At 41.2% G+C, this 21,300-nt stretch overlaps 1 long non-coding RNA gene across 3 annotated transcripts in view; it reads right to left on the reverse strand.

Annotated features, from left to right (window-relative positions):
* The window catches only part of LOC122462341, a 35,203-nt gene extending 18,514 nt beyond the window's left edge, over window positions 1–16,689 (reverse strand). The window contains exons 1-4 of one of the 3 annotated variants that reach the window (XR_006284829.1): window positions 16,678–16,689; window positions 9,277–9,428; window positions 6,401–6,406; window positions 2,611–2,620 (exon numbers count right to left, since the gene is read on the reverse strand). This is a non-coding gene — a long non-coding RNA (uncharacterized LOC122462341). Of the gene's footprint in view, window positions 1–2,610; window positions 2,621–6,400; window positions 6,407–9,239; window positions 9,429–11,696; window positions 11,700–16,677 lie in introns of those variants that run through there. The other 2 variants (XR_006284828.1, XR_006284830.1) reach the window with 2 other exon arrangements.
* Between the last annotated feature and the right edge of the window lie 4,611 nt (window positions 16,690–21,300).

Raw genomic sequence — 21,300 nt, forward strand, 5'->3', positions numbered from 1 at the left:
CACGCATTGGGACACCAGTGAAGGAAGTAAATTCCTTCCCTGGACAAAGAGCTGGAAAAACAGAATAAAGTGAATGGGTGGAGAACAGAATTAATAGTATGGAAGTTACCATCTGAACTGACACACACATATACAGAAAGGAAAATGCTCCGAGCTAGATGATGCAGCCTTTTCCACTAGTACTCAGTAGTAGTATGTTGCTATTTTATATTGAATCCAAGACTACAATATGCACTCTGGCTGTCATTTTCTCTAAATGAGACATAAGAACTTAACAAAGGTAAGGAGTTATTATACCTTATGAGAAACTTAACAACCCAAATTTTTCTTCTAAATCTTGCCAAGAAAGAGACGATAAATTAAAATATGAAATTAAATTTAATAGAAAAGCACATCATTACGTGTTACAGCGATTCACCAGCACATATTCTTGATTATATCATGTTTTTAAACTAGTGCACAAGCAATCGTGTTCTGAACACTTCATATTGGTTTATCAGTGGTTAAGGGGATTATTTACATAGGTTAGCTGCTTTCTGAGAGGGAAAACATAAAAGAGCTCAGACACTGAGTCTCACATTATAACAGCAGGTTTTATGTTCTTAATAAAGTTGCATAACCTGCATGTAACAGATGAACTGCTCTTGATAAAAACAAACAAACACTAAGTTACAGAGAAAATAAAGGTACAGTTAGAAAAGTAAATTCTGAAGAGGAGTAAGGATTCTTTTATTATTCAAAGAGCTATCAAGTACTATGAGCATTCAAATACAGAGCAAAAATTTCCAGCTAACTATGCAAAGAGTGGTGATGTCCTTATGGGCTTTCTGAACTATGGTGAATTTCACATTATAATTAATTCCCCAATAAACTATTTCACAAACACATAAAACTGTCACATTTTGATTATTTTTTCCAAAATAATGCTAGGGTAAATTTGCAGAAGCATGGTCTCTGTTTTTCATGCAAAATTTGCACCCACAAAATCTACAAGTGCAAATCTGAGTAGTTGATCCTCGTTGCCGGTGTAAATCAGGTAGCTAGAGGTGCAAATGCTCAAGTTTATCCTGAGGAAGGGGAAAAGTATGAATTAATAGAAAAACAGTAAAATTCCTTGAAGGAAAAAAGAAAAGTATTATCTGGAAGTGGGTAAGGGCTATACTGTAGTGTACTACAAAGTGCTCAATACAGGAAGTACTGCAGTTTTATACAATATTCTTTCAGTAATGTGCAGGCCTCTTGCATTTGTCCTCTACCTCGTCCATTATCTGACTTTTCTCAAGGATGCACAATACTAATAACAAACATTTATTTTGTGGCATCTCCCAAAGGCCACAATCCATGTGAACTAACTTACATGAGTCAGTCACATATTTTATTTGCAAAATACTAGATATGTGACACATTCTGGTGGTTCTATTCCATCGATAAGTCACTTAACTATGTGCATGCCGGTGCTTTACATTTCTGTGACATCAAAAATGAGGATAAATTTGACAGAGGTTTATATAGTGCACTATGGCTTGAAAATGCCAGGCAAAAATGTCAAGAAAAAAAGTCCACGGGGTTTCCATTGGATGCTAAAGTCTCTATGAAGCCACTGTGACACAGTGATTTTGACGGCTGTAGTTTCCAAGAAGTCATGCTAAATGACCCAGGTATTATCAAACTTCTCTCTCCCAACTATTCAAGTATTAAAATGACAAATCATAGGGGTGGCTGTTAGCCTGAAGACACTGCCATTCTATTATTTAAAGTCTGGGTTTTTTTAAATGCCTGAGATTTCTGTGTGAAAAAATAATGAACTTTAAGAAATGTCACTTTTACTAACAGAAATTACAGCTTGAATACCTGGATATGAATATTAAATACAAAAAGTACACTTGCATAATATAAGGCTGTGACACAAACTGACAAAAGCAAGGAAATCCAAAGGCACAGCTGACACTCTCTCCTTAATTCATAACAGGGTGGGGAGAAGAGGAGTGGGGATGGCGAGAGTGTAGTTTAAAGACCCAGTAACAATCCTAAGTTCAAATTCTTTTATTCTTGACATTTTGTGTCCATGCCTTTAACAAAAACCCACAACTCTTAAAACACATTAATTCAGTTTAGCCTTTTTTAAAAAAAATACAAAGGAAAATTTTCATGGAAGATTATCAATTGCACTTTACTCATCACTAGACTCAAACAGTTCCTTTAGGGTCGCTTCACAGGTGGATGGGTTTATTTTATAGGATTTTCTTATGTTCTGAAATGAGAAACTAATCGTCTTGTCTAAAGCTAAGCATATTTCAAGAAGGCACTGTCCAATGGCTTGTCACCACACAAAAGTTGTAAAAGCGGTGTCCACCCCCAATGTGGATGCAGTAACCTCAATATAAAAGTGCTTATACCAATATAATCTATATCTTTAGGGGAAGGGAAATAAATTATATCAGTAACAGGCACCTTTATACACATATTAGTGTCTACATTTGGGTTCGTACTAGTATAACTGTATCAGTAAAAAAAAAAAATCACATCTCTAACTGACAAAGTTATACCAGCAGAAAAACTGTGTGTAGACCAGACCTCCTTTCCCAAGACCCCATCCCATCCAACACACACACACAAAGCTCTGCCAGTACACCACTATACTAAGCTGCAACACCCGTGGTATTTAAATTCTGAGCCTATTCTGAGAAGCCTTCCAATCACACCAAAATACCTGGCAATTTTGCGATTTAGACAGAGGCTTAGGAGCTAGCCATAGATAAACCAGTCATCCCCACTCATGATCAAAATCAGCCTTTGAACACGGCTCAATCAAAATAATGAATTCATCTTCTAACAGTCCAGACTGTCTCTTTTGAAGTTACTTCTACCTATTTTTGCAGAAGCAATTATTGCTTGTTGTGTAAATAATTAGCTCAGCAAATGAGATCCTTCGGAAATTAGACAAACAAAAGGCGAGTGAGGTAATATCTTTTATTGGACCAGCTTAACTTCTGTTAGTGAGAGAGACAAGTTTTCGAGCCTACACAGAGCACTTCCTCAGGTCTGGGAACCATACTCCAAGTGTGGTAGCTAAACACAAGGTGGAACAGATTGTTTAGCATAAGTAGTTAACATATATTTCAAGGGATCATTCGAGGTGAAGTGGTCCATTAACACTCCTCGAATCATGGGAAGGAAAGGGGGGCAAAAGACAGGTTGCGGTGGGGGGTTGTTAGTGAGTTATAGATTGTTGTAATAAGTCATAAATCCAGTGTTTCTATTCAGTCCATGATTTTCAGTCTCTAGCAAAGTTATGAATTTAAGCTCCCCGGCTCGTCTTTTAGTGCTGTGCAGATTTCCTCTGAGGAGAAGGACAGAGATTCAGAAATAGAGTGATTGTTTTGTGAAAAGTGTTCACCAACAGCAGGATGTTTTTGTCTTTTATCATTTTCCTGTGCACATTTCACCTACACAGTTGTTATTGGGGCATTTAGTGTACTGGATGACGTATTCCACATGATGTGATAGGCATGTGTAAGACCCATGGATCTTGAAAGGTGTATTATACGGTGTGCTGATCATCATAGCTGTGGAGATATATCCACAGGTTTTGCATTTCTTGTTCTGGCAGGGTCTGGTGCCACTTTAAGTTGGTGTGTCCTGGTCTGTGGGAAGCTTGTTTCTGATGATGAGCTTGGAGAGGTTGGGGGTTGTTTGAAGGCCAGAAGAGGGGATTCAGTAAAGATTTCTTTCAGGATGTGGTCCCTATTGAGTATGGGTTGTAATTGTTTAATGATATGGAGTCGTAGGTGACAACTAGAGATGTGCAATGAAAGGGGATTTTATTTCTGTATTGAAGCAGGTATTTGGGTGGCCTGTTCCATGATGCAATCTACTTCTCTGGGGGAGTGTCCTTGATTGGTGAAGGGAATTTTAAGTATGTTAAGGTGCGTATCCCAGACTTTCTCCTTGGAACATATTCTGTTGAATCTGAGTGCCTGGCTGTAGATAACAGATTTGTTGGTGTGTTTGCAGTGGTTACTGGATCTGTGAAGGGATGTGTGGCGATCTGTGGGTTTCTTGTATATAGTTGTCTGTAGGGTTCCATTGCTGAAATGTCTTTCAAAAGGCAATTAATAGGCATGTGTGGAAGCCTGGTCAAAATGAAGGTACAACTGAATATAAAGACAATATCTGAAACTCATCCTTGGCACAAACTCAGCTGACAGAGTTACACTTGGGTTGAATTTGGCCCAAGGTTTACATAAAAAACTTCACTAACTCAACGGAGTGCTTGCTTTTTAGATGGTCTTCCTTCATTATGTCAACATTTAAATAGACCCAACTAAACCTTGATAGTTAATATGTCATTGAGGTAATGGAGAATTAAGCTCATTCCTACGCTACTGCTTTTGCTTTTCTGAGTACAAATAATTTTCTGCAGAGCTCCTTTAAGGTGGTAACAATGTATTGTTTTATATACAAAAAAAAGATGTACATGGAAATGGCTAGAAAGATCACTTCTACTATGATGAATGCAGGGAAACTTAAGAACACAGCCTGAGAAATCCATGGAAATACCCTAAACTCAGGGATTCTGATTGTCAATCCATTGTCCACTGATCCTCCCATGTCATGAGGTTGCTACCAATATGCCAGAACAATACTGTTTTGATGTAGAAGTGTATGAACAATTCACAACAAAAGATATGAATACTTCTAATTTTGGGAAGGGGGGTTGCATTTCATTATGAACATAGAAAGCAACACATTCTGCAAAAAGTTTGCCATTTTTCATGAAGCTTTTGCTTGAAAATGGACTTTTCCCCATGAAACGAGCCAATTTTTGAGAGAAAACAGACTCATTCCTAAAAGTTGTCTTCAAAACTAGAAGTTTCCAGTTCAGAATTTGAATTTTTGTATGTTTCTGAAGAAAAATAAGGAACTACTTTCCAGTTCATTTATCAGTGGGGAATATTAAACAATATTTTTAAAAGAAAAAGAAAATTTAAGTCATATGAATGGAGATTCATTAAATCCACACATTTTTCAAACATAGGGTTGAAACATATTCAAGATACGTTCAACATATCTACTCGCCAGTGATGACAAAGACAGGACAAAACTTGCCCCAACGTAAACCAGCTAGTCACCAATTATCAGCAAACATTAATCTGGGAGCTAAAAATCCAGTCTGAGTTTCTTCAAAATTAAATACAGAGATTGAACCAAGTGTAGCATTAGTGATGAGTCTGGAGGTTTAGTCTGATGCCAGTAAGCATGCATAAATCCAGGTTAGAGAGAAGCAGAATGGTTCAGATGAAGCATTGACCCAAACTTTTCCCCAAAACTCAAACTGAATCTCTTTTGAGGTTTGAAAGAATTTACTTGGTTCTCACTTTTGCTGGTTTTTCTGCACTGTTGGAATGTGGCTAGACAAAGAACTGCTGAATTACAGTGAGGAAAGCTACTGTCTGGCAAAACCAAGGATAGGAGACGCTTGATATGGATTTAAACAGGCGGCAACTTTATTATTAGATGTCTGGGACTACCCGGCAGATAAAAGTATACAGTGCAAGCAACTCCATGTTCATTCAAATAATTACCCGGGACTTCCACCAGCTCCTGTCATTTTCCATCCTTATCCCACAGCCAGCCCAGGGCTTTGACCAGTGGGTCTCAACCTGTGGCCCAATCAGCACAGAGCTGCAACCCATTTAACATCCTCAGGGACATGCAGGTAGTATTGGATGCATCACACAATGGTAAAAAGGTTGGGAACCACTGGCTAGGACCTTACCATCCACCTCTCCCCCTCATAGGAGGGTTAAGGTGGGCTATAAGAAAAGGGGACTTGGCTCCCTGCCATACCAATCATAGGAGCCCCAAATCTCCCACCCCATTCCATTAACCAGCACCTCCTTTTCAAGTCGATTACCAGGCCATTTACCTGGCCACTGGATGCCTTCCCTATGAAGTACCTGACCTGGACATTCACCCCACACTTACAAAATAAGTTGTGACAAATAGCCTAACCACTTTTCTCCTCAGCATAATAGGTTCTCCCTGACACCCACTGTGGGGAAGGTGAAAAACCCCACTTCACCAAAGCCAATATGGTGGTGAGAAAAATTCCTTCCCAATCCCCCTACAAAGAAGCAACTACAGTAATGCCCACAGCAGATCCTAAACCTAACCTGATATTCACACCTCAAGAGGAGGGAGGGTGGGTTCTGCCTTGTCTGCTTTGTGGAGAAAGGGTTCCAATGCCCAGGGTTACACTTTTAAAGCCTTCCACCCTCAAATTCCTAGGGGGTGAGTTAGCACTGCAAAGCTAACCACCACCACACACCTTTTTGCACCAGGTTCCATCCTCCTTCTTGTCGTCCCCTCCCCAACCTCTGCCATAAAGCACTGCTACCTTCCTCTGGCAAGCCCAGACAACCCCCACCCCACCCCGCTTCAGGTGTGGTGCGGTCGTTTGCATGCTATTGCATGCCAACAACAGAAAGTTGTGAAATTTCACAATAAAGCCTTTTCATGCTTTGTGTGTATATAAAAAGATCTTCTCCACTTTCCACAGTATGCATCCGATGAAGTGAGCTGTAGCTCACGAAAGCTTATGCTCAAATAAATTGGTTAGTCTCTAAGGTGCCACAAGTACTCCTTTTCTTTTTGTGAATACAGACTAACACGGCTGTTACTTTGAAACAATAAAGCCTGTTCTCGCAATATTTCCAGCTCAATTTGCAGACCCCAGCTAATGAGACATTTCACATAACCATGCAGACCTTTGACAGTTTTCTCATCAACACGGGAAATACATATTTGAAACTTACTGAAATTATCCCCAATACCTCACCCACCATACCCAGCTCTCTCCCTCCCGACACAAACTCCCTTCTGCCAAAAGGTCCCAAATCTCCCTCTCTGTTACACTGTCACTGGATGGAGGGGAATATAGCTTGTGTAACAGTAGCCACTGGAGGTGTAACCTTTTGTAACCCTGAGCCATGTCAGGTGACTGGGTGCAGAAATGAAGAATAGTCTCTTCTCTTACCAGCACCTCTGTGTCTCTCACATGTATTACAGTGGAGTTACCCTTACATTAGGTAATTCTCTTCAGATGGCTGCAAGGTAGCCTATGCACCATTCATTCCCTCCTTTTCTCTGACCATCCCACCTGAGAGTCCTACCATACTATGGGACCCCAAGAGATACAAAAAACTTTGAACATGTGAAATTACTCCTTCCCTGGCAATGAGAACCATCATTCCCTCTGAAGCATCTGGCAGCAGCCACTGGCAGAAGACAGGATACTGGGCTAGATGGCCCATTGATCTGACACAATATAGCTGTTCTTATGTTCTTATTCTTGGCAGCAGGGATATGGACAAGGTTAGTGGGGTTTTTTGTTTTGTTTTTCGGAGAGAGGTCATGAACAGGGAAGTGGGAAATTAGCTGCTTCCTAAAGAAACACAAAGAATCGGGGTGGGGAGTTGACCTCTCAAAGTCCCTGTGGTTAGAGACACAGTAGATCAGGGTAAGCATGCATTAAGATGCCCCTAAAAAGACAACCTACCATCCGATTCAAATCTCTCCTCCAAAATGACCACAAGAAGTGAGTTTATAATAAAATCTGTAAATTATTCCCTTCTCAAGTTTTGGGCAAAGGTTTGGGCAAATTCTTTTTTTTATCTGAACCAGATCATAGAATCATTGAATATCAGGGTTGGAAGGGACCTCAGGAGGTCATCTAGTCCAACCCCCTGCTCAAAGCAGGACCAATCCCCAATTTTTGCCCAAGATCCCTAAATGACCCCCTCAAGGATTGAACTCACAACCCTGGGTTTAGCAGGCCAATGCTCAAACCATTGAGCTATCCCTCCCCCCTCCAAAAAATTTTTTCGCTTGGCTCGGAGGGGCCAGGCGGCCACAGCCATGTGCAGACCAACTCCCCAGCCCCAGCCCTTTCCGTTCTCCCCTCGCAGACCATGGGGTGGGAGTCTGGGGGGAGGGGGGAGAGGCAAAATGGGTCCCGGCCTTTTGGCCCCAAAGCAGAGAGGGAGGCAGAGTAGCCCCTCTCCGTCCTGGGCTTCCCGTGGATCGGGGTGGCTGGGATGGGTGGCATGGGTGTACCGAGGGGGGCATGGGCATCCTCAGATGTCCTTCCCTCCTGGGCGGTCCCCCCTCTGCCCTCCCCAGGGCCCCCTCATGGGCATCCATGGGCCACCTCAGGCCATACAAGTCTTTGAACCACCGCCTTCCCCGGGCCACGAGGCTCACGGAGAGCACTGGGTACCTGGCTCCTGGGTGAGGGAAACAGTTCCAATCCCTCTGGGGCGTCTTCCCCGCCCCCCCGCCGCCACCACTTTCAGCCTACAGGGTAGGCAAGCGAGTGATGGATGGCACACAGAGTGGTGCCTGGCACCTGCCAGCCGGCTCCGCATTACCTTGGGAGGGGCATCGTCCCAGAAGGCACACTGGGAAACCACTGCCACGGCCTCGCCCGCTCCCAGGGATCTGGGGTTTCCTTCCATTCACGGTGTGCCTGGGAGGCAGACGGGACTGGGGCCACCGCTGTTTTTGCTTCCGCCCCATGCGCGCCATCCCGGCCGCACACCCACGTCGAGCTCCCTGTCCAGGGTCGGTCGCCGAAGCGGCGTGGAGGACGGTCCCAGCGACCGGGAAAGACCGCACGGGTGGGCAGCATCTCTGAGGGGGTGGCTCAGGTACACGCACAGAGGGGAAGGTGTGACAGTGGTCCGGCAGTGGATGGAGGAGACCCCCTCCGCCGACCTCAATCCCGGCCCCTCCCAGCCACCTGGGAGTGGGGACAGAGCGAGTGCGGAGGGGGCGCCCGGCCCTCCCCGCGCCCAGGACCCCGCCGCCAGGGTCCCATCCTGCATGCGGGGAGGCATCCGAGGCCTCGGTCATCAGCTGTGCCACCATCAGGGGACCCCAAGCCAGCCAAGCGCAACCCTGTTAATGATCCTTCAGCAGGTTCACCTACAGAAACCTTGTTACGACTTCTACTTCCTCTAGATAGTCAAGTTCGAGCATCTTCTCGGCACTCCACCAGGGCCGTGACCAACCCCAGCAGGGCCGATCCGAGAACCTCACTAAACCATCCAATCTGTAGTAGCGACGGGCGGTGTGTACAAAGGGCAGGGACTTAATCAACACGAGCTTATGACCCACGCTTACTGGGAATTCCTCATTCATGGGGAATAACTGCAATCACCGATCCCCATCACATGCTGAGCCAGTCAGTGTAGCACACATGCAGCCCCGGACATCTAAGGGCATCACAGACCTGTTATTGCTCAATCTCGGGTGGCTGAACGCCACTTGTCCCTCTAAGAAGTTGGACGCCGACTGCTCGGGGGTCGCATAATTCGTTAGCATGCCAGAGTCTCGTTCGTTATCGGAATTAACCAGAAAAATCACTCCACCCACTAAGAACGGCCATGCACCACCACCCATAGAATTGAAAAAGAGCTATCAATCTGTCAATCCTTTCCGTGTCCGGGCCGGGTGAGGTTTCCCGTGTTGAGTCAAATTAAGCCACAGGTTCCACTCCTGGTGGTGTCAATTCCTTTAAATTTCAGCTTTGCAACCATACTCCCCCTGGAACCTAAAGACTCTGGTTTCCTGTAAGCTGCCCGGCAGGTCATGGGAATAATGCAGCCCATTAGATCACTGATCCCTAATAAGCACTCAGAACAAATGCCATTGAACAAAAAAGAATGAAAGAAAAATGTGGAGAAGAAAAAGATCAGTAAAAAGAATGCTTATTAACTGTGCTGTGATCTCTCTCCATTCAATGCAAAGCAAATGACACAATTCTGCAGATAGATCAGAGAGGTGATACATGTCGCAGTTTCAGGTCAACTGCCCCGTACATGCCCTCCGTGATCCACTCCAGGAATGCTCAGGCAGGTCTCCAGTCATCACCTGTCTCTGCACAGAGATCCTTGGCAGTTTTAAGGTCACATAGCTCCCTGTCTTACATTGTGATACCCCTAGCAAGCCAGTCTTCCTAAAGGCCAGCACCTGAGCTGTGCTTTCTCTCCAAGGAAAATGATGGTGTTTTTACCAGTACTCTCACTGCTCTTCCACACAAGCACATTTATTCACAGGGCAAAAGCATTACAGAGAAAACATATAAAAACAACAAACCGCTTTAAACCCCACACTAAATATACCAGAAATCACCCATCTTCCACCTGGGGAGTCAGATATGCCAGTGCGCCTTCCAACCCTTCAGAAAGGTTGGAGCCTCTCCTTGGACAAAGAGTCATGTCCATTTGCTGAATCAAAATGAAAGTCTGCTCAAGCTCATCCTTTTAGTCCAGAAGCCCTTTATGTCCTAGTCTCTGAAAAACCAAGCCTGAACCAGTCTATGCAAATCACCCCAAGGGGCGGAACTTCTCTGGAGTTGTTTACAATCTCTGGGGTAATCACCCCCTACTGCCTTAGTTCCTATAGCAGCTGTGGGTAACTCTCCCTTATGGTGTAGGTCACAATCAGGCATAAGCCACTCATACATTTAATAAAATGGTCCCCAAAGATACAGCATGGAGTTGCATTATTTGTCACAATACACACACAGCTGGCTCTGTATATCAGGCACACAAGTTTTTGACTTTCATTTGACAGTATGTAGTAATCCCACAGACACTGCACACAGCCTACTAATTCTCTACCACTGTCTCAGTGCCTGAACCTCTAACTCTCACTCTTGCACTCCCACCCTCCTTCCAAAGTTGGATGCGAGACTGTTTTGGTTGAACTATAGTGTTGCTCTGTGTTAAAACACTAGAAGAACTGATTCAAGCATTAGGCTTTAAAAATAAACGCTGTCTTTGTATTTCTGGTCAACCGTAAATGAACTAGAGATATCTTTCTACCGCAGTTTAGTAAGTGTGTTCTCTGTTGTGTTGTCTCTTCTGCAATTTCTTCCTTGCATTTAAAAACTCTGATACTGCTGGGAGTCCTGCCACAATAACAGTGATACCAACTGACTGTCCGATTACCCTTCTGGAAAAAATTCTATAGTATTTAATAGATGATGATAATCTTTCCATAGGCTCCAGAATTCAATAGAAAATTCTACAGAATTCTACAGGATGGCTTGAAACTTTCAAAAGCTTATCATTTTCTTTTAAGTTCTATAATTTCTTAGAGTAATTTTTAGAAAATTGTAAATTACTACCGAACTTTATTAGTTTCATCACTATTCACCTTCTCTATTACTACACCTATATCAAGTTCGTTGTTCAGGATTTTGGTCTTCAAATCTTCTCCTTTACATTTTACTCTTGTAGTTTGCTCAGTGAGGGAAGTGTACATTGAGTCTAGAGCCAGGAACTATTGTTATTACTAATTATTTGTAGTGTGTAGAGGCCTCCTCAGAGACTAGAACCACACTGTGCCTGGACGTTCTCCACGGACGTTATAAGAGACAATCTCTGACATGAGCAACTTACAATTGAAATAGACAGTCAAAGGGTAGGCTCAAGGAAATATTAATCACCATTCAATGGACGGAGAATGGAGACAGAGATAAGTGACTTGCTCAAGGTCACACAAGCAGTTTGTGGCAAATCTCTCAAGTGCCAATCCAATGCCCTAACTACTAGATCTTCCTCCCATCATACAATTTGTGGATAGAGGCATCTAACACCAAGAAGTGAATACTTAGAAGAGAGGACAGACTGATTATGAGAGGCATTTGCAGGAACTGACTTGAGTTGCTAAGCATCTGTACCCTTATTCTGAATAGAAGCATAATTGAATTACTAACAAATAACTGCAACCAGCACATAGGAAAATAAACTAGGAGTTTGGGCCCTTTGTGGTATCACATAGCGTAACACCAACAGATCCCAGTAGTTAGTGAGTGGGATGAACCTAGAATCTCTGAAGCTAAATGCATGAGCCTCTACGACATGAGCTAAAAGCCACGTTTGACAACTGGGGTCTGTCAGCGCTACAAGTGGGGGCTCATCCGGGTGTTACAATAGCTCTAAGACATGTTGTTCTTTGTCCTTTGGCTGGATACATGCTAGCAGCAAGGGAAGTAACGTGACTCATAATGTACACACACCATATAGAACCTTTTCCCACCCACATAAATGCACATACACGTCTCTCTAAATAGTCTTTTTTACCTAGGAACTATGAAATATGTGACAATTCCAAAATTATTTTATCACATCTATGTACATTTTCTTTTGAATATTACAAAATACTTTGCAAGTACTATTTAGTAATACAGCAATCCTATGAGTGTGGAAGGCTTATTGTCTCTGAGAGTGCATGAAGAGAAAGGTGAAATGGCACAAATACTGAGTCACTGGCAAAGCTAAAAACAGAACACCATCGTCCCTTCCAAAGGCCACAGTTCCTCAGACAACAGTCTTGTAACTCATTGACTTTAGCCAGCTAGTAGCCTGCAAGGAAGCCTGTGTAACTCCAGTGACTCCGGAATTGGTACCTGGGCCGCCCAACCATAATTCAGCCTTCCCTTGTATTGCCATGCTCCTTGCTTTAAACATTACTTGGAGGCCCAGCTGCATGTGTGCTGGGCCATGCTATGGAATTCCCAGGTGAGCTGTGGCCCTGGCACATAATGGAGTTTGGGGGTGTTCCAAATTCATTCTGGTATTCAAAGCCTCCTAGATTCAACTGCTCACAAGAATGCAGAAGCAGAACCCACAGGAGTTTCTGTGAATAGTCACCCTCTTTTTAGTCTGTTTCTAAGTTTGAATATTTTGTTCCAGACAAGCAGATTTTGTCAGTGAACAAGGAAGCCAGGACTTCACTGAAGTTCATACTGTACTACACCATAAAAAGTGACAATTGTATGTTACCCATAAAGCAACAATAAACTGTTACATTCTGCCAGTATCCTTGTTGTGTCCACAGCAAGAACACCCACCTCCACTCCCTTTCAAGATTTTGCCGAAAGAATGAAGTAAAAATTATGAGTGAAGGATAAGGATGTGTCATGTCACCTGGTGCCATGAATAATTTCTCTGCCACTGTCAACAATGCTGCAATGCTTCTTGTCAATCAGGCTGTGATATGGAAGTCACCTTCAGTTCCTCCCTCTCTCATATCCAGGCTGCCTCCAAATCTTGCCATTTTGCCTCCCAAACATTTCTAATACCTGACTTTTTCTTTCCGTTTACACATGATAAAACTCTTATCTACACCCTCATCACCTTTTCACCTTGATTAATGTAACCTACTTTTGTTCTCTGATCTCCCAGACACTTGCATCACCACTTATCTTTACAAAACACAACTCCTAAAATCATCTTCCTTGCCAATCACTCTGACCTCGTCACCTCACTGGCTTCCTCTCATCCACTGTACCAAATTCATTCTTCTTGTCAACCTCCAAGGTTCTTCACAGTCCATTCCCACCCTATTTATCCACTCTTGCCCCTTATGACATAATCCTTTCCTTCTCTGCTTCACAAACGACATCAACCCTGACCCTCTACTTATCCATTCCTCCCACAAACATCTCCACAGTTTCTTCCATGCCGCTTTCTTCCATGCATAGAACACCCTCACTAAGCTGTGTATGCTATCACTGCAGCACATACACTGTCCACCAGCCAGGGAGCTACAACTCAATGTGCAGGAAACCACCCATATAGACAAGGCCTTAGGTCTTGGGTTTAGGCTTATGCCTAAAACTACCATTATCTCCTTCAAATCCCTTCTCAAGACCCCCTTCTGTCATAGGGCCTACAAGAAATCAGTCGATGCTTGATGGCTAGGCTAAGGGGAGTTGGGAAAGGAAATATTTATTTATAGAATTTCAAAACATTGTCTATGTGCATATGTGCACAGAGAGAGAGAGAGAGAGAGCAAGACACAGAGACACATACAGCGGGCATACTTTAAAAGTTAATATTGATTCTATCAGTATTCTCCTATTATAAGTATTGGGAACTTCTCTGAAACCTGTAATATCTCCCATAATGAAAATGAACTTTTACTCATGGCCATAATATGTGGGGGGGGGGTACATAAATACAGTACATGTATATGATCAAATGTATATTAAAAATGTGCATGCAGCTGTGTTCCTGTCCACCACGTTTTATGTTGCTCAATTAAGATTGTAAACTCTCTGGCCTACCAGTATATTTGTACAGCACCTAGGACAAAGAGACACTGTATAAATATGCAGCACTTCAAGTTGCTACAGTAATGTACATTTTCAAAGAAACAAAACTCAGGTTAGGTACCAAGGGAGTGGGCTCCAAATTCCTATTTGTGTTTTTAAGAATCTCTCCCTACATTAACAATAATGAAATAGTAATGCTTGAAAAGAGAGAGAGAGAGAGAGAGAGAGAGCTGTGTCATTGTCATAGACATCCAATCTCATTTCCACAAAACACCTGAAAGTCCCACTCATTTTCTCTGCCCAAATTCAAACACCTGCTAGCTAATCATTTATATATTCTAAGACAGCAAAGCCTTTTTACAGTAAATGAAAATATCACTATATCAGGGAGACAGATTGCACTGCACAGAGAACAGACACATGCTATTCTACCTCATTTTTGTCATGCAATTATGAATTATATGATCTTTTGCATTTATTAGTGAGGGCAGAACACATGAGGAAATCTTAGTTTAGTATGAAATGATGTGTACATTAAAATAATGCCTTCTGGCCAGTGATTTCACAGTAGAACAGGATTATTATTTCACTGAGGTACACAGTGGAAAAAGCAGAACCTCACAAACTGTTCACCATATCAAGGTATTCACTACAGCAGTTCTACTGTACAAATAAAATAATAATAATGTGAATGTTTGTGTGGGATAGGATATGTGCCTTTGACATCACTGTGACTTTTGAATGTTATAAAAGAAATGAAAAATAAAACCTCTTGCCCAAGAAATACAGTACAATCAAAATGTTATGTGCAAAGCTGAGCCTTTGGAACAACAGTGTATAAAACGCCCCCCCACACAAAGGCAACAACAACAAAACATCGATTCAAGGAAAAGTCAGTATTCTCCCTATTATTCTCAGGCTGGTATCCAGCTACAGAAGAGTACTGAAACACATCTCAAAAATGAAAATAAGTAGTACCTTCAACAAGCCTTTATCAATTATGCAATCAGAGGGTCCCATGCTGAAGACACTTACTATCATGCTCAATGTCTACTTAGTTAGTATGTAGCCCTATTTATTTTAATGGGATTGCTCGTAGTAGTAAGCTCTAGGTTTGCAGGATTGGACCTGGAGATGATACATTTTATCATGCAAACACAAACTGTGAGAGAGAATATAGGTGCTATTTGTGTAATCTTTTTTTCAACATACTGATTTTATCTTTTTCACTGAATATAGGTTTAGCTCCTTTAAAATACATAACTAACATGCTGGTGCTTAAATTTGGGTACAGACAGGAGGCAGGATCATGCATGTGGGATTTTAACCCAGAAGTGTCTAATTTGTGATCTGTAGAGCACTTGCTGGTGCTCTAAGAAGATCTAGCTAGTCACACAGTGACCTTTCCTTCCTGTTTCCACCTGCTAAACTCCATTAAAAATATAAGAATTTTTCCATGTTAGCAAATACTGTAGGAATATCATATAATTATTCAGAAGAAATGGTCTGCTCACTTATGAATGGGGAGGCTGGTGGTCCACAGGACAATCTCTGTATTAAAGTATGTTCCACATTATGAAAAAAGTTTGAAGACCTTTGATGTAGTCCACTTAGCAGGAAGGAATATACTCCACTATTCTGATACATTTATTATCTGACTTTGCTTTCAGTGCCTCTAGTCTGATAGACTTTAAGGCCAGAAGGGACCATCATGATCATCTAGTCTGACCTCCTGCATATTGCAGGTCACAGAACCTCACCCACCCATTCCAGTAATCGATCCATAACCTCTGGTTGAGTTAGTGAAGTCCTCAGATCACGATTTAAAGACTTCAAGTTACAGAGTATCCACCATTTACACTAGTTTGCACCTGCAAGTGACCCATGCAGTTACTTCTCTACCTCTACTGCAAATACCTTGCCTGATATATCCTAAGATTGTATTAGCATTTTTCACAGCCACATCACATTGGCAGCTCACAGTTCTCCTGTGATCAGGCAACACACCCAAGTCTTTCTCCTCCTCTGTCACTTCCAAATGATAAGACCCCAGCTTATAGCAAAAAATTCTTGTTAGTCCCTAAGTGCGTGACCCTGCACTTTGCGCTATTAAATTTCATCCCATTTCTATTACCCAGTTTTCAAGGTCATCCAGATCTTCTTGTAGGATATTCAGATATATATGACTGCTTGCAACGTTATTAGGTAAACTGTCCTGCTATCCGCAATAATGGAAACAAGGCAGGTGAAGTAATATCTTTTACTGGACCAGCTTCTGTTGGTGGAGAAGCTTTCAAACTTTTTACCTTGTCTCTCTCACATCGTGGGACCACTATAAACAATACTATCTGCAATAATAAGCATTTAAAAGGTGTTAGTTTTCTTTTGTAACCGAACACCAAACACTTGTCTAACTCAGAGCCAAAGACAAATTGAAGCAGTCCCTGGTAACTATGTGTTTATTTTTTTTCTTACATATGTTCTTCTAATCTAGATAAGATATGTGGAATGGCATGTGGATTTCTACAGAAAGGCAGCATTTTCACTTGGAAGAGCACCTTCAGGCTATCCAAATTGCCAATTATGTTGGTTATAAGTGTGATGGATAATAAACTCATTGGAATCCCCACAGAAAAACTCATAACAATGTCCTTCCTTTTCCTTACCCACCTTTCCCTCCTTTTATTATGAGATATGAATCCAAAATCTGTCCAAACACAAGAAAAATAGTGGAAATTTAATTGAATTTACCTGAAATATTTTTTTCTTTAACTCTTATGACTGAATAACTGCACAGCATGTGGGTTTTCACTTTTGTGCTTGCTGCTCTCTGTTGATTCACAGCTGGGCTAGGGGGATTGTTCCAGAACAACAGAGGGAGTAAAAGAGAAGCTGCACAATTCCAGCAGTGAGAGAACAAGGATTTATGACTGTAAGTTCCTGAAAACTGGGAATATCCATTAAGAGAAAAGGTTCTGAGCACAGGCTACTCTAGTTCAAATTATCTATTAAGTTGGTAGAACAATGGTTGCATTCCCATCTTAAAGCAGACAAAAAAAATCTCTAGCCTAATTGAAGACATTAAGCAAACTATTAGTCAGTCTTGTTGCAGAAAGACCTTACAAGCTGAATTCCAAAGTGTTCTCTTCATTAGTTCCAGTTATCAATCCACTTTAGGCATTTGTAATCATATATATTCTATTTGCCAGGGCTCTGGGTCATGCATCAATAATAAAATTATTGAAATCATACAATAATAAAAGAACAGTAATGAAAAAATTGTAAAATACAAAAACCACTGTGTGTCTTTAAATAATCCTCAATATGCCCAATTCCAAGCTCCAGCAGGATCCCAGAGTAGCTGTGACTTCGTGTTATAGCGTATCTGAGAGTAACCCATCAATATGGGGGTCCTGGCAAGGATGAACATCATAGGACAAAAATAATCCCAACAAGTATGTTCTTAGTTACTAATGTGCTGGATGTCCCTCTTTACTTGTATACCAAGGACACTCAGCGTACCTTGGGGAAGTGACTAGTCAATGGATTTGGTGCTTACTTTTGCAAGTCACTTTTTAATGCCACTATTGCTCAAATCTCCATCTGCTCTTTTGAAATTAAGCAGAAAATAAAGACAAAGATTTTTATCTTCCTTTGTTTTGCTTATTTTTAACAGAGGCACTACAGAATGATGATGGCGTCCTTTTGGTAAACCAGAATGTCAGACACATATTATTCTTCTAAACATCTCCTGGCCTTTCTCAGAAAGGTTAAGGTGGTTTAAATAAATTTAGTCAAAGTAAATGACAGCTGAGGAAGTACTAGAAAACTATACTTATTAACAACCCCTTTTCCTTAAATTTAAACAAGTCATTTACCAAATTGTGGTTTAAAGAGATCATGATGGTATATGCACTTCCTACAAAAAATGAAAACAACTTTAAATGGTAAAGAAGTGTTGGGTGGGGGAAAATTATACACAGACGTTAATGTATGGCCGTAACCCTCCCTAATATTACAAGCTATGATTTCAAAATGGTCACACATCAATCTGGTCTTTCCTATGGACTCTTAACTGAGAAATGTCCTTTTCATGATTTTACATCACCTTAAAGACTGAAACATAAATCAAACATGCAAGAAAACCATAAATCCAAAAATCATTTGCATCAAAGTAACAGGTACTACATGAATGTTTTACAGTCGATTTGAAAGTATTATTATTAGGGCCAGGGAGGGAGTAATATCTTTCTACTGGCATGGGACTAACCATTTATATATACTATATAAGACACAACATTAATAATTCTACCAAATGTAAGCAGTTAATTATGTTTAACACATCAAAATTTTTATCCTAAGAGTCCAGGAGCAGACTATTCTACTAAATAGCAGTAAGAGAATTAGAAACTGTTTACAAATGGCATGTATTCTGAAAAATAACTTCTCGGCAGATGATGAAATTAATTATCCATGACAATTTCAGTTTGGTGTTTCTCACCCCCAAAAAAGTAGTCATCAGTGTGTGTGTACTAAGCTTCGGAAGACAGAGGGGAAAATATGCCTTGGAAGGGGCTTCTGGACTTGCCAGGGGTATTAGTCAAATTCTACCTTATTTTATATAAATTGAAGTCAGTGGTGTGGCACAGGAGTAACAGAGAGAAGTTGGCCTACCTACACCACCTCCGCCTCAAATATACAGAGTGCAGCAATGGCTGGTCAGGTTGCTTGTGCTGAAAGGATGGGGGCTGTCTCCCAACTCAGGTGCGTTAGACCATGGGATCCCAAGCAGTTCTCTGATTGGCTGAGACAACTGAGCTGCCACCTCCCACCATGAAAATGTAAAGTTGTTTTACATTAGCATTGCAGCTGTAACAATTTTTTTCCCTCTCATCCACCTACGTGTTTGAGTAAATGAACTAAAACCTGTGCTCTGCCAAGTTTGCTACCAACTTAATTAGTAGCCTTTACATGGGGGAAATGTTTAGGCCTGTTTGGGGCCAGGATTAGGGGGAGTGGGTCATTAACTCCAGAATTAACTGAGGGGCTTGACGTCAGTCATTGCAACAGGGAAGTGAAATCCACTGGCAGAGACTGGCTCAGAGGCTGCTCTAATCCTTTTGTAGTGGTAAAGATTTTGACTGACTCCAAGCCAATCATCTAGGTGTGGGAGGAGTGAATGGTTTAAATTAGTCGCCCCAGACCCTGGTGTCAGACTAACAAAGGTAGCTTAAGATTAGGGCACTTAGCTATAGCTTCATTTGTTTTAAAGACCATGCTTCCCACCAGTTATTACTTACAGCAGCGTTTAATGTTATTTATTAAAGTTGTAGCTTTAATGCCTTAAAGCTACTAGTTGTGAGATGTTTTTCTTAGGGTCCCTTGGACAACTATATACCCAAGGCGAAAAGCATTCCTAGCTTAACTCCAATGATACCACTAAACAACAGCAAAATTTGCCCCCTCCTATTTATCGTTCTTTAGCAAAAAACCTCATTGTTCTTTTGAGTCTAACTTGTGGCAGAATTTCATTGTCCCCCTAGCCCGGTAGGAGTGAGACACTGATATTCTGCTAATGGTTAGAATTTAGCTTGCAAGCTTATTTCTGCTTTCTAAAACCTCTAACTAGGATGAGTGAAGTGCCAAATTTTATATCTCTATAATTGTGACAAACAATAACATGATCCCAAAGGAAATCAAGGTCCAATTGCTAAGGAACCTACCAGCAATCTGGAAAAGCTTGCAGAATGTGATGTGTACCACAATTATGATTTATTAGGTCATGTGCACTTTGCTAATAGCTAGTGGAAAGAAGCATAAAATGCTACATTTGCAACACACATTATCTTACCTGCTACCATCTGATGTCAACCACAGAAGTGGTCAGGCCACAGTTATCAGAGACATTATTTCTAAACGAAATAAAGGCAACTGGAAGTAACTATTCTCACTACTCCACTGGAAAGCAATCACATTACCCTGCCGATAACAAGATGATAACAGGTGTCAACACAGTAAGGGAGAAAAATACCAAGTGAATAATCCTGTTAGTTCAATATTAGGAAGCTATTTAGTGGCCTTCACTGGAAGCATGATGTAACAGTTTCAAATGGGATAAAAATTATAAACTCATCTGTCTCAAACTGTCTTATCTTAATAAGTCTTTCTAAACAAGATTTTCTGACTTTTTGTTTTACTTCAATACATTTTTCCTAATCATGCCCACTGCAATATCCAACAATAAAGGGTAGACAGTGCAATGTCATTGGAATTCAGCAGCATGCACCAGCTCAAATATACCACAATTCACTCACAAGGTTGTCCAGAGATACACACCCACTCACAGATAACCAATGAGATTCCAATTGTGAGAATCACCAAAGTAAATTTCTATTACTCCTATTAAATCATGATGTGTGTCATTCAGTAGCACTTTTTAGTACTTGTTTGTTTCCCATGCACATAAATTATGTATTTATTGCATTATTTATTTAGCTCTCAATTCAACAAGATATTTGAAAATTAAGATTCTGATCCAGCAAGGTATTTAGAGGATATAACTTTATCTAGTCCTTTACTGCATTATTTTGTCACTAAGCCCAACTCACAAAGAGTTAAGAAAAATGATTTTTTTAAGTCATTCATGGAAAGATAGAAAATTTACATTATATTATACATCTGTCTAGCTCTAATTTCTCAGCTACAAGGATATATTTCAAGATTAGGAGATGCTCATTAGAAGTTGATTTAGATAGATCAGATAATGTGTAACACATTTATATATTTTAAAGCAGCCGTTCCTCCTGATCACTTGTGGTCATGAAAGACCCAGTAACTCTTACTGTAAGTTGGGGCTATTCACCCTGGTATCCTGCCAAAATTCAAATACAGATAGTTACATTCTGCCTACCTAAAATTCCCTTGAGGTTTCAATTAGATATGGTATTCTTCTTCACGTCCTGTCCTAAGGTATTATAAAGTCTTTCTTTGGGCTCTGATGGATTTGAGGTCAAGAAGATTACTCACATGCTTAAAAGTTAACCACCTGTTTGAAACACTTCATTGGATCATGACTGGAATGTTCAGCACCTGGCAGCATGAGCCTTTAAACAGCTTCTGCATTTCTTCCTAACGGTTGCTGAATTTCAGTGACAGGTAGAGTGAGTCCT

Source organism: Chelonia mydas, chromosome 11 (genome assembly GCF_015237465.2).
Source record: "Chelonia mydas isolate rCheMyd1 chromosome 11, rCheMyd1.pri.v2, whole genome shotgun sequence".
NCBI lineage: Eukaryota > Metazoa > Chordata > Testudines > Cheloniidae > Chelonia > Chelonia mydas.